Consider the following 12467-nt stretch of genomic DNA (forward strand, 5'->3'; position numbering starts at 1 on the left):
TCTAATCTCTTCTATATATAATAGGAGAACAAGAGGATAATTAGTGAGATTAAAAAGACTAAATTACCCGTGTTTTAATTTTTTTTTATAAAAGATGTGCTATGTGGGAATCGAACTCGAGATATTTCATTCATATATATACAACTTCATACCACTACACCATAATGTAATGTCACATGTATTTTTTATCATACACATAATATGTAAGTGTGCTAAATAAATATTTTATTTAACTTTAAAAATAGTTACTTGAATTCCGCAAAAAAAAAGATAGTTACTTTAATATTTGTACAGTTAATTTTAAAGAATTAAATTCCGGATACAAAATTAGACATAGTACATAAATGAATTATTATCTTATTTATTAATCTTTTTTAGTTTAAAAATGTATCTCATATATTTTTAACATATTTTATTATTACAAAAAGTTATTAAAATATACATGTATAATTTTTAAAGAAAATATTGAAAATAAAATCGCTTATATATAAATAATCTATAATGGTATTACATATTTAGATGAGTTCAAATTACAATGAGTCAAAACATTTTATTTTATTCCAATTTGCAATTAGAACTTGATCCATTTTTCAAAAAATACTCGAAATTTGACTACATGACCCGGCCGAAAAACATCGTCACATTCTACGTTTAGTAAATTTAAATTACAAGTTCGGCCATAATATCTTACCAATAATATGAATTTTTTTAATATCTTATGTTAATATAAATTAATGTGTTTGAGCTGTTTATAAGATCAAATCAATTGATTATTAATATTAAAATTACTAACTTCACTTGTAGCGCATTATTATTTTTGGAACTTGTCCCGATTTTTAAAATATTCAAATTTTGATATGAGATCTCACGAGATTTTTTAAAACTACGATGATATATTAAATCGATTTATTTTTTATTTTTCACTTAAAAAATACTAGCTTTTTAAAAAGAATTTTTCTAGATAAATAATATTCATTGATCAAGATAATGTTGTACAAATATTTTGAATTATTCAAATAAAAGTTATATCTATACTATATTGTATATATTGATTTAATGTATTTTATACTATTTAAAAAAATATATATTGTTCAATAATCTGAATGAATTAACCAGAATTAACCAGTTCAACTGACCATGTTGATAAGAATCGGCAAAGACTTTGTACACGTCCTCGAGGGCAGCATTCATGGCCGTCAATTTGGGATCCAATTCGAGATTTTCTTTAAATAACGATATAATTATAATTTTTCCTTCGAATCCTTAAAAAAAATTATGAATATCAATAATAAGTCTTTATAATATATAATTTCTTTTTATGTTACAACCATGATTGCACTACTAGAAAATGGGGTTAAATTCAACCGGTTAAATTCAACTGAACCTAAACTCAACCGTATATGGTTGAATTTGAATTCAACGTTGTTAGACCTTTGACCTGCGCTCAAATTCAACCGAACAAATTCAACCGTCACTAAATTCAACCGACTAAATTCAACCGGTTTTCAATTCAACCAGAACCCGTTGAATTTAGTATTCCCAATTTTTCCCTGAGCAGGAAATTTCCCCCCAAAAGTTAAATTCAATCGAATAAATTCAACTGCTTTATAGTCAACCAAAACCGGTTGAATTTAGAACAACCAATTTTTGGGCGAGCAGGAAAGTTCCCACCAAAAATTAATTTAACCGGATAAAATCAACGGAAATCTTATTCAACGATTTTCGGTTGAATTTAGTATGAACACTTTTTTGTTCGCGAGAAAGTTCCCACCAAAATGAATAAATTTAGCGGATTTTAAATTCAACCGTATCTGGTTGGATATACCCGTTGTTCGTTTTCAACCGTATATGGTTGAATATACCTGCTGTTCGTTTTCAACCGTTTCCTGTTGTATTTGGGTAACACATTTAGAAACCCCTACTGTCAGTATCCTTTCTTTCCAGTGGTCTCTTTTTTCTTCTTTCACCATTTTTCCTATCTCCTTTAATTTCTTAATCTTCAATTTTAAAAGCATTCATGTCCAAGTAAGTATTCTTTCACATTTTTCATACATATACTTGTAATTCTTGTATTCATATATGTCAATTGTGTTAATATTGTTAATTTTTTTATATGTCAATTGTTTTAATATTGTCAATTGTGGCTAAATTAGTGTGATTATTACTTGTTTTTAGTATGTTAAGATAATCATAAGACATTGAGTTATATAATGATTGTATCAATCGGACCAATGAAATATTAATTTAATTAAGTTGTTTATTGATGTTAGTTCTTGTCTATAATAACTAATTAATCAAAATATGATAATTGTAGATGGCATCCGATCGAAGTTGGATGCATCGTAGGTTTGATGCAAGGAATAATATAACCGAGGAGTACAAATATGGTGTACAAAATTTCATCAATTTTGCTATGAAAGGGGAAGTTGATTCAATAGGGAGGATAAGATGGCCATGTAATGAGTGTGGAAATACATGTCGTAAATTACCCGACAATGTAACTTATGATTTGTATCGACATGGCATTATGGAGTCATATACTAAATGGGTTTTTCATATTATGCTAATATAAAAATCCAAACTATTATTGTAGTCTGCTTTAGGCTTAAAGAACCGACCTACAGATTACCTGTAGTTTGGCTTTAATAGTAAAATATAGATATAGATTTAATAGTAAGATATAGATATAGATTTTGTTAAATGATTAAAAAGTTGTGTCTATTATTTTGGCAGTGTAGTCTAATCAGATTTTTATTCTTAACCACATGATACGCGCTCAGAACATATGGAGGTGGACGAAGATGACAATGATGTTCATATAGACGACTTGGAATATCGCTTCCCACTTTAACCGAAGATCCTAGCTTATGATTATTTTGCCTAAGAACTTTTCTAATTTTGCATGTGGTAGTTTGGTCTCAAACTTTAAAATTTGGCCTATGTTTTATGATATCAAGTTACATATTTTGTATTAGGTATAAAAACATTGAACTAATGCGTGTTTATGTATGCATTTCAGTTTGGTTTATCTAATTTTTTGTTTTATTTTTTATTAATAGTTATATATCTAAAGAATTGTACGGGAGGCAGCTTATTCAAAAATTATTTTACAATATTGTATTTTAAAATTCAACTGTTAATGGTTGAAAATAATACTAATTGCTTATTAAATTCAACAAGAGATGGTTGTATTTAATAGACATAATCAAAATTAATCAACCACTTCCGGTTATTTATGAAATCTATATTCAACAAAATTTGGTTGAAATTAATATATACAAAAAATGGACTAGCTTACGAATCAACCAAAACCGGTTGGGTTTAAAAAAATAAATTCAACTTTTTTCGGTTGTATTTAGTAATTTTGGCGGGAAATTTTTTTTTGGTGAAAATCAAAATCAAATTTTAATTTTTTTTTTGAAATGTGTAAAGTTAATTTCAACTGGAAGTGGTTGAAAATAGTGTCAGCAAACTCAACCGAAAATGGTTGAATATAATCATAAATTCAACCGGAATGCTAATTTCAACGGCCTTATTTACAACCGATTGGCTGCATAAATTCAACCGGATCCGGTTGGTTTTATGCTAAATTCAACCGAATACTGTCGGTTGAATTTAGCCGCTTTTGTTGTAGTGTTGATACTCAGTTGCGTAAAAACTAGATATAGATTGTTTGTTAGTGATAATATGAATACCATATATAGATTATTGCAATTTATTTATTACATAATTTTAATTTTTGAATAATTATAAATGCATGTTATTTAAGTAAACATTTATATCACTAGATGTTAATAGTGATTAAAAATGTACATAAATCAGATATTTAACATATAAATAATTGAAACCATCGTAATTTACTAAGAAATGTAACATACGACAATTTACATGCAGACACACACATATAACTTAATGTTACTTTGGTAACCGTAGTGTAAATAAAAAAACTAACATTTTTTCATGCATACATACGTTGAATTTCAAAAACTAACTTTTTTTATTAAAATCAACTTTTATATTAACAATAGTGTAAATTTTACATTATTGTATATTATGATTGCAAGTCATCCTGACTTCAATTATTAATTTTTTATCTTTTTAAATTGAGTAAGTTAATTATAAGTTAGTAATGAACTCAGTAATAATATAGACCGGTACATATAGTTTATTTAAATAAAATTCAAAATTTTTGGTTAACTCTATATTCAACATAAATGTTATTTTTTAACTTTTATTTGTAAACATATTAACGACATTTTACAGATTAAATATAATTATTTCGTTTTAAACGTGCACTGACTACCCTATTTATATTCATTCATTAAATACAAATTATACAACACAAACAAGAATATATATATATATATATATATATATATATTTCTTAATGAGTTATATTTGAAACGCTGTGTAATTTGGTATTGTCTTTTATGAAAATAATACACATTGATAAACAATCAATTTGTATTTGATATACGTTAGACATTGTACAACATTTATAAATAAGAAAACAATTAAGAACATTATAATTGCATGATGCATAAAAAAATTCTAGAAAATGAACCGTGCCTCGCACGGGTTATTATGCTAGTTTAAGTTAAGATGATACTGTCCGTTACTTCCAATTGTTTTCCTCAATTGTTATCGTTTGTGAGAAATTGTCCGCAATTTTAAAATGAATATAAAATATAATTCTATTACTTTTTCTAAAAACATTCTTTTCTCAATCAATATTGAATATTTAAATTTTATTTTTATTTTTTCTTAATAAAAATAGAATGTTTAAAATTTTATTCAGAATTTTTTTAAAAAAAAGTTATGAATAGAACTATAATACATATTCATATTCATCTAATAAAACATGCAGGACAATAAAAAAGTACGAAGGGAGTATAATATATGGTTTTTGATCCATAAGTACTCGTAGGGAAAAGATATGAATGACATTTGACCATTTGATTAAATTTCATTCTGCAATTTGTATCATGTCTTCAATGAGCATGATTGCTGAATGTTGGAAAATTAATAAGGTCAGCAATACTTAAGCCTAAGCTCTCAAACCATATTGTTATAATCCGTTTGTAAGAATTATTCCTGATATATGCACCTGAAAAATGATTAAATGTGATCAAAATTGAACCCAACTGTTTTAAATGAATTTGTTGTTTGATATTTTATGTGACATTTTTGTTTCAGTTCTAAATTCAGAAAAACTGATAATTTCCACTTAATTCCAGAAATTAAGGTAAAAAATGAACAGAAGAATATGATCACGATTAAAAATAATTAAACTCGGTCGAATTTAGAGTTACCCTAGTCAACCTTTTATTTTCTGCCTAGTCAAACTCAAACAGAATGAGATAGTGTTGTATTTAACCGCGATCATATTAAAGCGGTTGTATTTAGTACGACCTTCAAAATAAATCGGTTGTTTTCGGTTGTAGAGGAAAAAAGCAGGAAAAAGCTTGCCAAAAAATTCATTTTTAGCAATAAACACGACCAATTTCTTTCATAAACAACTTTAAGAAAAAGCGGCAAAATTCCTGGGTTTTTTGAATTTTTTGTTAAAAATCCGGAAAAAATGCTGTAATTTTTTCAGCTGATTTAAAACTGAATGCAATAACATTTGGTCGTATTTTTTAAATACAACTGATGGCCATTGTAATTAACGGGTAATTTTTAAAAGGTTAAATATTAAAGAACGTTTTGGGAAAGACTAGGGGTGTAATTCGAGTCAAGTCGAGTGTATGCATATCAAATTCGAGTTCGAATTTTTTTTATCGTGTCGAGCCCAAAAATAATCGAGCCTGAAATTCTGACCATATCTTATTTTCAGAAAACAATCACTACAATCCGATAACTACTGTGCTAAGTTTTTTTTCGATATTTTCACGAATCATGACACGAATCAAAGATCCAAAATTACCGTCGAGACACCACACATATACTATAACACATAATACTTTGAAAAATATCATCAATTAGCCCATGTTTTGATAATCAGATATAAACGCATAACATATAATCTTGAAAATACTAATCGATCGAAAACTAATTACCTCAAATTCTAACCAGATTTGATTTTACCCTTTTTGACCCTTTAAACGATGATTTCTTAGAAAAACGATTTACGAAAGTTGTAAAGAACGAAAAAATCTTTCCAAAAAGTCCAGAATCAATAAATTCTGGCTTACGAATTTTACAAGACTGCTGATTTTTATGTAAAAGAGCCCTACAGATTTTTAATAAAAAAATGAGGAACTCGACGACTATGGTGTATTTATAACGATACAAAACCCAATATCTTAACGATACAAAACCCTATATCTTAACCTACAAGTTATACAAATTAGAATTGATCCAAATTTTACGCCCATTGGTCTAATTTAAATTTTAAATTCTAATCATTATCCAATTATAATATTTTTTTTTCAATTATCCTATTATTATTATAATTCTAAAAATTACGGAATATTACAAGTATGATAGGATAATGAAAGGTTTTAATAATGTGATTGGTCTAGAATACTCTTTGATTGGACTAAAATAATGTAAAATTATGTGATCGGTTAACTACGTATTATTATACAAATAATTACTAACTACACTAATAACTAAACTATACATATATTATATAAAAACTCTCTAGTTGTATAAAAACTATCTGGAATAATATAGGTAGACTAAGAAAATATAACTTTTCAGAAAAAAATCAACATAACTTACATTTAAGATTTGAATTTCATGTCAATTATCGATATAATGAATATATAAAATAAAGGCTCGCAAGGGTCGACTCAGTTGGTTAAAGAGGGGATAACTATACGCTTGATCATAGGTTCTTATAATCTCACGGTTGAAAAATTTATGATTATGGCTACTGATATAGAACTTATCGCTTAAACGCGGTTTACCTGGTTCACGCGGTTTGAAAGTTATTGCGTGAACGCGTAGGGTAAACCCAGTGCGCACCCGAAAGGTAGCGACTGCGCTTACCTATGTTAAAAAAATATGTACTAGACAATAATTGAAATTTTGGTACGATACTTTTTTTTGGTATACGTTAATTTTATTGAATTATCCATGCTTTACTTAAATATTTTATTACCTTACTAATAAAATTATAATAGAAAAGGAAATCAATTTGTTTTCAGCTAAAACATGTCTTTTTTATTTCTCCCAACAAAAACACCTACTCCAAATATCACGTAAAGTCTGATTGTATAATTTATACTGCTTATATCCCTTTCAATTGTTTACAGAGAGAATGTTTGACACGCATTTTAAGTTGGATATAAAGTATAGTTTTGTATTTTTACATTTATTTTTTAGAAGAAAAATAAAATATTCAATTTTTATTCAAAATATAAATTATAAAAATAAGTTACATAAATATATTATATTAGCAAGTTAAAATGCTTTTTAGACAATCTCTAAGAAATGTAAAGGTATAACAAACAAATTACTTTTTACAATTAAAACACATTACCTTTTCAACTTTTTTTTAACCAAACCCTTCCTTTTTATTCTATTAACATGGGCATATTTATTTAAAAAAATAAAATAATGATATTATAATTATTATAATTAAATTAATTACCATTTTCAACTAAAATACACTAAACATTGAAACTTTGGTACAATACTTACATGTTGATTCTGCCTACTTACTCTTACTTAAAAGTTTAAAGAAATTTTAATTTTTTTTATTATTGAGATTTTTATAGGTTAATACACAAGTCACTGTCTTTCACTATTTATTATATTAAATAAAATTTAAGTTATAAATAAAATTCTAAAATATTTAAAAAATATTTGAATTTAAATTTAAAAATTAAAAACAGAATATATTATATAATAAAAATATAATTTAAGCCGGCTTTTATGCTAGTTTATGTATTAAATAGAAAGAATATCTTAAAGTGGGGAATTTCTCTGAGACCAACGCGGGTGCATTGAACTAGGATTTTAAAGGATTTTTTTATTCAAATCTAGGTGTATTCAAATGGGATTAAAAAATATATCAGAATTCTATGATATTCAACTTGGATATACTATACAATCTGATGGTATTTAATTAGGATTTTAAATTATGCTAAAAAAACTGACAGTATTCAACTGAGATTATATAAAATTCATTAAAATGTAGTAGTATTCACATGCTAAAATCTAGTGGTATTCACATGCTGAAGAATTTTTTTGAACTTCATAAAATGATGGATTTTGTGGGATTGTTCAATGTATTTTATGGTTTTTGAAATCCCACCATAATTGATGAGATTTCGAAGGATTGTCTTTAAATCCTAAAGACTCTTCATCAACTCTACGACATTTAATCTCAAATTCGTGTAAAATCAAAATCAGATATAATCCATTAAGATCCATAAATTATATATAATAATGCATTAAAATCCTAATTCAATATACTCCCTAAATTATTTATGTAGTAAATAGAATATAATGTATTAAAATGAGGAATTTCTACTAACTCCTGTCCAATCTAGGGATGACAAAATAATCCGATCCGACGGATACCCAATCCGAAACCCGAAATTTTGGATTTACCGAACCCGATTTTTTGGATTTGGATATGGATTTAATTTTTAAACCCGAACATTTTTGGATTTGAATTTTGATATTAGGTATACCGATCCGAACCCGATCCGAAATCCGAAAATCTATCTGAACCCGATCCGAACCCGAAATCCGAAAAAACCCCGAATTATTATATATATATATATATTTATGTATACTATATTAAAATTTTATATATTACACATTATAATATATATATATATTATACATATTATTATATAATTTTAGAACATATATTTTTATATTTATGTTAAAAATTAACTAATTATAAAGTTTAATAAAAGATAATTATTCAATCATTTAATCGGGTAATAAGGTTTATAAGGTTAACAAAATATCTTTTAGTAATAAATTTAAAAAATTGGGTATTAATTGAGTTGATTTTTTAAAGATTAGCTATACATATAATAACACAACTAATGATGTGGTGTAGTGGTTGAAGTTGACATGTTAAAATTCTTTCTCTACAAGTCGCGTGTTCGATCCTAAGCACTTGTAATATCAATAATTATACAAATTTTCAGATTTCGGATTCGGGTTGGGATATGAATATCCAGTTCAAAAAAATTTCGGGTTTCGGATACGCGAATCCGAACCGAAATTCAATGGATCGGATTCGGATATTAATTTTTGAGTACTTTTCGAGTTCGGGTCGGGTACGAATATAAATAAAATTTTTGTGTTTGGATATTGATTCTGCAATACCCTACCCCATTGCCATCCCTAGTCCAACCTAAATTAGACACCTAAATCAGACGCTCTGGCCAGTACCTAATTTAAATTGTAAATTAACCAGAAGCCCAAAGGCAAACTCACAAAACCCTCGACAAATTTACAAACCAATTTTTAGAGCAGGCGGCGGCTTTACAAATCCATGAATGAAATCTATCCAAACCCTCTCATTTCTCCACCGAGAAAGCACAGGAAGATGACGTTAAACAGTAATCAATACGTTTCGATTTTTGACTTACCTGAAGAACTCTCAGGAGAAATTCTCATAAAACTACTGGTAAAATCTATCTTCCATTGAATGTTTGTATCAAAATTATGCTATATTTACATGCCTACTATCTCTGCTGGTATGAATCATTGCATGATATATTGTGTGTCTATCATTTTTTTAGAAGATCGTCACGAGCCTGCAATATATAGTTATCGCTTGTTGAAAAATACTATATAAAATTTGCTATATTTTGATGTTTATAGTCTGAATACTAAATACCTGGAAGAAAATAAGTCATGATAAAGTTTTTATTGATTGCATTGACGGTCATGATGGTGCTTTCTTTAATGGTGCTGGGACAGGGTTTAATTCGATTCAGCATTAAATTGTAATATGCTTTGATACCAAGATTGATATATATATAGTAGTGTGACCGTGGTTGAAGTCTTGAAGCATATAATCAATCAAGTGTAGTTACTGTAAAAAATTTCACTAGTTTGTGTGTGCTTGATAGTGTTGAAATGCTATTTCACTAGTTTGTGTGTGCTTGATAGTATTAAAAGGCTATCCCTTCACCAAGTCATCGCCAACAATCAGCTCTTCTGCCTTGGTGGAGAAGGGCCAGTTCCTTTCTAGTATTGCCCAAAAACTTACTTTATTCTCATTTGAGAAAGACTCTTCGGCGGCAAGGTTTTACATATAGGGCCATCTGCTTTCTATATCTCGCGTCTTGTTCTTTTCTTCAATGAAGAGAAGTCCTTTCTTTGTATGGTACTTGTGACCGAGCAATTCATACTTTTTCTTTGCTAAAGAAAGAAAGCTAAAAAATATTTGTGATAAGATTTAATATCTAAGATTTTATGTGCATATTTCTTGTTCGATCATTATCTATCTCTCTATCATTCATACATACATATATAAAGTTTGACGAGCAATTTATTATAAGCAATTTGTAATTTAACGGATGATATGCTAACTTTAATCAATGGGTAGATGATGTTTTTGGTAATATAGTGACAAAAAATCCTAATAAGAACTACTTACACTTGGTATGTATAAGGATATTATTTTTGAACTCTATTATGAATAGGATTGAACTGGGATTTTATGATTCATATCAATTTTTGATTTACCTTTCATGCTAAAACTTGGAGCAAGCACAATTGTTTTTTACTAATTTGGATTAGCACAATTGATCGAGAAAAATTAACTATGACATAAAATTTTAACTATGTTTTGTTTGAATTTCCTTCTCAAAAAGCTCGTATCCAATATTTTTGAGGTCTTCAACTTGGTTAACCTTTTCTTTATGAATTTGTTACAGCAAAGAAACAATGAAGAAATTGCTCCAGAAAAGATCGAGTTGCCCTTGAAAAAGCTTGCTTTTTGAGGTAATTCTTGTTTCACATTTTAAAAAGTTAAAGTTTCAATGTTTTTATTATCTTTTCAAGTCTAGTTAGTTTTAGGTTTAGTGGTTTTAGTCATAAATCATTTAATACATGTTCTCTTGTTTAGTGAAGATGTTTGGATAAATTAAAAAAAATCCCCGGAAGTCCAAGGTAGTGGTTTTGATTTTAATTAGAGCGGGTTGCGCTTTGCACTTTAACGACATCTTTGTGAAACTTGGCGTCAAATCTTTTCCGGCATCTTTAGCCTCTTTAAAAATATATTGGTTACCATAAATAAAGAAACTTCAAACTCTAATAATTGAACTAGAACGATGTGAATATAGTTAGATTGTGATCATCAATAGTTGTTTGAATTTAGTTGATATATTTATGGATGCGGTTAGTTTTCCTATTCTTTCTATTATTAAATTTGGTTAACACTTAAACACTAAAATGTTGTACAATATTTTGACGTGGGGTGGTGAATATATTCTTACTTTGCAGAACAAGTGGATGGAGTCTTTTCCCAATATTATTTCAAGGGCAACAACAGTTGAAGTTATATCAGCTGGATTGGGAATGGCTTGTTACAAATGGTAACATATATTCATTTCATGGTAGAAACATCTGGAAAATGAATTTATTATTGTTGCAGATGTATGAAGAGTTGAAGGTGTTGTCCCTTTTAGTGCCAGCCCATGAATTCTATTTTCTTCATTTTTCTCAGCAAATTGCACAAATGCATGGGCTATAGTTGACGTTTCCTATGACCTTCCCCAAGGACCTTTTTATAATTCTCAGAGTCCAGTTCGTCATCTACCTTCTGGGTGCTTAATTCAGGACATGCTCAATGGCCACTCGAAGGTCTTGCTAAGTCTTTATATCACAACCATTTGTTTTTTTTGTGTTTTCTGACCCGGTCGTCTTTCATGATTATAGATTACTTGGATGGAACACACGGAAATAGAAGATATAAGACCGATTCATAATCTTTATATGAAACATGTTGGTCGTGGTTTAGCATTTGGCGCCACAAGCAAGCTTGCTACACTTCAAAGAACATGTGAAAGGCTTACCTGTTTGATGAATTCCAGTAATATGTCTGATCTGGGAGGAGGAAAGGCATCTACATGCTCCTTATTTTAGTTTTTCCTTATCTATTACTACTATTTAGTGGTGCTCATTGTGCCAAATGTATGTGGATAATAATTTTGCACCTGATATCCAGTAATTACATGCCCTCATGGCAAAAGAGGTTTGATGAAGCTTTCCCAAAGAATGGTTAAGACTTTCTGTTCTAGCATCAACATAGTTAATGGTCAGCAAATGATGATATCCCAGATGAACTATGCGGAAGTATGAGCAACTCTTCGAAAGTGCACTGATCCTGGCCATCCCAACAACATGGTTCTCAGTGCAGAAACTACTATTTCGGTCCCATTTGCTTCTATAGAGGTTTTCAATTTCTTCATGCAAAATAAACTGATTTCTGGTAAGATATCTGATACAAAGTTTCTTTCTAATCATATTCCTGTTCTAGT

At 28.4% G+C, this 12467-nt stretch overlaps 1 long non-coding RNA gene across 1 annotated transcript; it reads left to right on the forward strand.

The window, feature by feature from the left end:
- Window positions 1-9322: 9322 nt before the first annotated feature.
- LOC141670494 (uncharacterized) lies at window positions 9323-12042 on the forward strand. Its single transcript, XR_012554572.1, has 5 exons — window positions 9323-9604; window positions 10863-10929; window positions 11431-11522; window positions 11654-11790; window positions 11866-12042. It is a non-coding gene; the product is annotated as an uncharacterized LOC141670494 (long non-coding RNA).
- Window positions 12043-12467: the final 425 nt, after the last annotated feature.

The sequence above is a fragment of the Apium graveolens genome, chromosome 7 (genome assembly GCF_009905375.1).
Source record: "Apium graveolens cultivar Ventura chromosome 7, ASM990537v1, whole genome shotgun sequence".
NCBI classification, from domain to species: Eukaryota; Viridiplantae; Streptophyta; class Magnoliopsida; order Apiales; family Apiaceae; genus Apium; species Apium graveolens.